Here is a 7,004-nt window from a genome sequence, read left to right as displayed (position 1 = left end):
TTTCATCACAATGCAGCAAATTTAAAAAAGATACATGTACTTCATTGTGTTTGATTAACTTCATTAATTATTCATTGTGTTTGTATTAAATAGACCTAACTTTTTAATTTAAAACATTATATTTCATGCATTAGGTGACTCAAAACATGTTTTTGCTGCTTGTTCAAACTACTTATTTATAATGAACTGAAGCAACACAATTCCTGAGATGTTTTGGGGAAAACGTCATTGTTTTATGTTCAATCCACTTAAATTTGTAAAAACAATTAAGTTAACTTAATCGATTTGTGTTGGGACAACATAAAGGAATTGTGTGGAAACCTGCATTTTTTACTGTGTAAAACTCCTTAGAAGTTTTATGCAAAATTAAGGTTTGCATTTGATAATATAAATAATTACTTTAAAATACATTGCAAAAAATGTTACGACAAAATGTTGTCAAATATTTTTTATGTTGTTTTAACTCATTTTAATAGGTTTCAAGTTTTAAGTTAATCAGGTTTCCAGTTATTTAAAGTTTAACTTAATATTTTTATTCAGTTTGATTATAAGTTGAGATTAGAAAAGTTAATTTGATTAAACTAAAAATTATTTAGGCAGCAATTTCCAACCTAGGCTCATTCTGAAAGCGTACCTCTAAATACATTTATAAAGAGCGCGAAATACGTCCCAGGAGCTATGTTTTTTGCAATCTGTGGTCGTTGTATCCTCTTTTTGAAATCTCAAATTTCTCTTGCAAGTGGCATTCATGCCTGCTCTTCTCGCATAAATCCACCAGAGGCTGCTGTCGACTGACTGACTGACCGGCTGACCGGCTGACCAATAAAAAGGACAGATAAAAAGGAACGGCGTCATACCGCCCCGTAATGTTCGCTTTAAGGACAAAATGCAGCCATACATTCCTCTGGCTACATAATTCGCGACCTTCAGAAATGTACAGTATATAGGATTACGTTTTCAGAATGAAAGCATGAATGAAATGCCTGCTCTTCTCGCGTAAATCCACCAGAGGCCGCTGTTGACTGACTGTTTGACTGACTGACTGACCAACTGACCCATACCCCCACACATCCCCCTTCCAAAACCCAACCGACAGCAATCCAGAAACAGAAAAGCCCTCGCCTAATTTTTACCACGTTTTCAGATTTTACCACATTCTCTCTTTTATTTGCTTTTTTATTTTTTGGATTTTGTTTTTGTCTTACCTGCTTTCTGGAACAGTTATTCACCAGACTCGAACCCCATTGAACTCCTCTCTGCATCTCAAGTCTGCCAATGTACATGGTGAGCTACTGAACAAACTGGTAATAGCGTGAAAGCAGTCCATACGGAAGTAAACAGTCAGCTGGTAAGCGCGAAAAGTAATTTCTAGTAAGTTTTAAAAACGAAATTCAGCCATACGTACTTCTGGCTACATAATTCACGACCTCCAGAAACATATATAGGGCTACATTTTCAGAATGAGCCTGTGTTGACAAAAACAAAATGCAATCCCAGTGTTCTGATCATGTGAAAGTGAATGCTAATTTGTATGAGTTTGTATGAGTGTATGCTAATTTGTAGTGTATGAGTCTTACAGTTTTATCAAAAACTATTTAATAATAAAACGTAATAAAAACAAAAGTGAGTATTTTTAGAAGATATATGTGCTAAATTTCATGAATAATGTCGCAATGCAACAAATTCCAATAACAAACTTCATCAAACCTCTTTGGTTTCTTATTTTATCTCTCTATTTATTTGAAGGTGAAATATGACCCTGGTGTTTTTCTGTCAGATTCACCCAAATATATGAAAAACATTCACAATTTAAAATGGTTTCTTCCTAAAAACATGTATGTTGAAAGTATAATGTCTTCAGACTATCCACTATATTTGATGATCATCAGCTAATTCTGTTCATGCTTGCCTGCGACACGTGCTCAGTTGCGGGAGGTTTTCTGAAAGGGCTGATTTACTTGGGTTTAGAGGTCTGAAATGTGGCCAAGATAAACATGTATGGTGTGAATTCATAGCAAATTATATGATATCAATACCAAAGGAGTGGTGGCCATTTCATATGCTGTGTGTGAAGTGATTATGACCTCAGGGTTTGGATATGTACAGTAACTAACGTTCAATATAAATGATGCTGAGAACGCAAAACTAATTACAAAGACAAGGTTACTGTTCATGATATCTTGTGTTGGTGATATATTGTTTTGTTTTTTTGTGGATATTAGAGACTACAAAACCTGTTTGAGTTCGACAAAATGTGAAGAAATGTCATAAAAGCAATGTTGTCATCTGCTGTAGATACATAAATCATCAGAGTGTTCGTATTTAAAAGTGAGGCCTAAGTTGACTCATATTAGACTAAATGCAGACGGTCTCAATACAACGTGATCTGATTCATGTAAATGTTTAAATACTGTACAGCACCTTTATAAAAAAATAATAGAGTACTATCTCAGAAGAAAGAATAGAACGATGTAAATTTGTTCTGTTATTTTTCTATAATTATTTAAGTATGGGGGGGTGATTATTTAAAGGCAGTGCAAAGAAAATAAAATCATATCCTGGTGTTCTGGTCATGTAACGTTTAATGAAGATCTAATCAATTTTTCATATTATTGATGGTCCTTAGAGCTCACACTGTTGATGAAAATGAACTGTGAAGATGCATTGTAAGTTTACATAACAATCAGCTTATGCAGTTAGACGACAGTGTTATCAAAATTATTACTACACTAATGCACAGAAAAGCCACACGCCAAAAGAAGTAGGTTCAAATTTCATTCAAACTGCACATATTTACGATATATACATCCAATTAAAAATACTTTTGCTGCTTGTTCAAACTACTAGTTTCAAGAGTTCACACTTACAGTAGCTGATGATTGATTATAAAGCTTGTTTGGCATGCTGTCCCGGGAGGTAGCCCTGAGCTCATAAGATCCTCAAGCCTGGGGCTCCCTCACGTTTGCAAGCAAGAGGGGAGTTTGAGCTCAAGTAGATCTCGAGAACTTCCCTGCTTTAGTAGCTAATGAACAGATAGTGATTGCTCTTAAGAAATAACTACTTATTAGGAGCATGTCTATGGTGCGATTCGATTTGGATTAGTCAATTAACTTAAGTTGCGTGTTTTTGGACGGTGGGAGGAAACTGGGGAAACCCATGTGAGCACAGGGAGAACGTGTAAGTGACTAGAACCAGTGATGTTCGTGCTGTGAGGCAACAGTGCTAACCACTGGGCCATCATGCCACCCATCTATGTAAGGGGGAGGGGTTGGGGTGGAAGGGGGGATTCTTCAAAACGAAGATGGCTGTTATATGGATCTTAAGGTATTTATAATGGTTTGGGAATCATCTGATTGGTGAATCATGAATTGAATAATGCAGGACTAGCTGCAGGCAATCATAAGCAAGTAAAATTAGTTTATAAAAACTTTACTTAAAATGTGTTGAAACATCACAATTCTTTTTTTTTGGGGGGGGGGGCAACTTAAATGTTTTATGTTCAATCCACTTACATTTGTAAAAACAATTAAGTGAACTTAATCGATTTATTTTGGGACAACAAGAAGGAATTATGTGGACTGCACAATTCCTTCATGTTCAATTCCTTCCTTCAAGTTAACTTAATTGTTTTTACAAATTCAAGTGGATTGAACATAAAATAATTAAGTTGTTCCCAAAAGAAGCCTCTAAGAATTGTGTTGATTCAGCTAATTTTTAATTAGTGGTTTGAAAAAGCTGCAAAAACATTTTTTGAGTGTACTTAGGGTTGCAAAGTAAAGATTCTAATGAGGTACCTTCTTAAAAGTGAACAGAAGCCCATTATTTCCACTATATATAAAAATGCATTAAAAATAGAAATTGGGACAGGCTATGTCAAAACAGATATAAAAAAAATCTAAATTATGGCAAAACAAAAAAGAGGAAGAAACAATTCAATTTTCTTTTACCTATTAAGTCAAAAGTATGACTTTAAATGCCAATTTACGAGATTTAAAAAATTGGCTAATAAATCGTTACAGAAAACTTGAATCCAGTTTGGCCTTTTTATTTACCCAACACTGCTGTTTTAGGGGCTGCAAATGCAAAAATGTTACTTTTGTTATTGTCTTCTTATCATCACAAAAAAAAAAAGTATGACGTCATACAAATGACAATTAATTAAAAAAATAACGTTATTTACATAGTGTTTCTTTACAAAATGACATTCCAACAACAAACGTATATAAAAATAACAGCTTTGCCTCTCAGCTGGTTAAAACCAGCTCATTTCAACACGCTGATGTAACATCAGGTCATCACATCGGACACGCATCCATTTGTCGTTTGATCAGTCATTTGGATGCTTGCTTTTGGCATGGAGAGCCCGCCATAGAAAAGCATATAGCCTACTATAGAGTTTAGTGTTTTTGCGAATCCATGTGAACGGTGAACGTTTAAAAAACATTTGCCATCTGTGTAAGTGATATTTTTACAACGTTTACATTGTTAATTATTAGGCCACAATGTACAAAATATAGAGAGTGGTATAAACATAGGTCTGAGCCATCTCCAAATATGCCGGTCAGCTCCAGGTGGGTGGGACTTAAGCTCCAAGTAGGCTTTACACACTTTTTACACAACATTTATTTGATGTCTTGTTAATAATAAAAATAATAATTCCTTACATTTATATAGCACTTTTTGGACATTCAAAGTGCTTTACACATTTTTGGGGGGAATCTCCTCATTCACCACCTGTGTGCAGCATCCACCTGGATGACGTGACGGCAGCCATATTGCACACCACACACTGGCTGATTGGTGGAGAGGAGACAGAGGGATGAAGCCAATTATCATTAATATCATTATTATGATATGGGGATGTTAGATGCCATGCAATGGGTAAATTTGGATTAAACCCCTACTCTTTTTTTTGAAGGACATCCTGGGATTTTTAATGACTTCAGTTTAACATCTCATCTGAGCAGTATAGAGTCTTCATCACTATACTGAGGTGTTAGGACCCACACAGACTGCAGGTTGAGTAGCCCCTGCTGGCCTCACTAACACCACTTCCAGCAGCAACCTAGCCATGTGGTCTTCCATCCAGGTACGGACCGGACACAGCCCTGCTTAGCTTCAGTGGACGACCATGTGAGAGTTGCAGAGAGCGTGCTGTCGGCTGTTGACATGGAGTATTGTGTTTCATGAATGTCTACACCTACCTTAACCCTGAACCCAAGCTTAGAATAACATGTTGTGTTTTATTAATGGCTATACCGACCACAACGCTAATCCCTACCTCCCAGGATCTGTTGTCTTTCATTAACATCTACACTTACTCCAACCCTAAACCCAGCCTCACAGTAACCTCTTATGTTTTATGAATGTCTACACCTACCTCAACTCTGAACCTAAGCTCAGAGTAACCTGTTGCGTTTTATTAATGTCTATACCGACCACAACACTAATCCCTACCTCCCAGGAATCTGTTGTTTTATTAACGTCTACACTTACTTGAACCCTAAACACAATTACAGTATTCTGCTGTGTTTTATTAATGTTTACACCTACCGTAACCCTAAACCCAACCTCATAGTAACCTGTTGTGTTTTAACTCCTACATCCACTCTAAACCCTGGCTATTCTGGCGTAAGTCCCTCCCACTTTGATGTCATCCAGCCTACTTGTGGTGTAACCCCTCCTACTTCAGGTCTCCAGGCTGCAGCAACACCTACTTGGAAATATGTAAGTTATTTATTTGTAACATTTCTAACACAAGCTTGTGCTTATTTACAGTTAAAGTACACTGAAAAAAAATTATTCAAAGGTGATTCCTTGGATTTACTCAATTTTTTTTACATTAAGTGGTTTTAAACAATTTATTTGGGCTGAATTTAAACAAATTAAGTTGAATATTGCTCAATTTAATTTGTTTAAATTTAACACAAATAATTTGTTTGCAACAGTTTTGCATGCAACACTTTTTTTTAGTGTAGGCAAGACATCTACATTTACACCTCTAACTTTTTATATCTATATAGTAGTGCTTGTTACAGTAGAAAATATGTGTCTGTGCACTCCATTATTTTATAGAAATGAATTTGCTTCCATAATCTTTTATCAAACACTATAGCCTTCCCGCCCCTCTGAAAACAGCTTTTCTTCACTTCTGGTCACATGGAATGCCTTTTGGGTGGTGATATCAGTATGTGTTTCACTTTTGTCTATTCGTCAATCTTCCGCCATTTTGGTGCCATCATTTTCCTATCCAATCGGTTCCCAAATAACTAAATCATGCACCACCTCACATTTTTTTTTTCCATTTCTGGACCGTTTCAATTGGATGTAGGTCAAGTTATGGGAAAAAAAGATACAATCTTAACTTCCATTTCATGCCGATTTTAATTAAAATCTTAATTTTCTGCCGAGTTTTGGAAAAGAGCGGTGAGTCCGACTTAACCCAAAGCACAAACAGATAAGGACATCTTTGGCTAATTCCATTATTTTAAGACGACTCGAAGCAATTTGATTTAAAAATACAATAACTGTGACCGTGACTTTTATTATCCCAGCTTAAGTTGTCTACTTATCCCAGTCTGTCACGCCTAAAAGCATTGTCTAGATGATAAAACCAATGGCCTGTCAAGCAGAACAAAACGTAGACTGCTTTAAATGGCTTACAGTGAGGAAATATGCCAGTCTAAGCTACATTTGTTCTGCTGAGTTAAGCGGAACTGCTGTATCATTTCATGATTGCTCAGCGGTGTGTGAAGTACTCAGTACCGTGGAGACTGGAGGAGGTATTTTAGGCAGCAGCACAGATATAAAAGAGCAGATAAATGTATTGCAAACCACTGAAGCGGTGGATAATAAATGTCTGACAGGTGAAATACAGTATTTTACGTGCATCCCGTGAACCGCCACTAGGCGTCATTAATGAGGCAATTCCAGAAAGAGATGGTGACACTAACGCGAACACAACGGAAAACAGCTTTATTTTACACTTTTGAAATACATTTTTA

This window comes from Danio aesculapii, chromosome 6 (genome assembly GCF_903798145.1).
Source record: "Danio aesculapii chromosome 6, fDanAes4.1, whole genome shotgun sequence".
NCBI classification, from domain to species: Eukaryota; Metazoa; Chordata; class Actinopteri; order Cypriniformes; family Danionidae; genus Danio; species Danio aesculapii.
Note: the sequence above shows the minus strand (reverse complement) of the source record.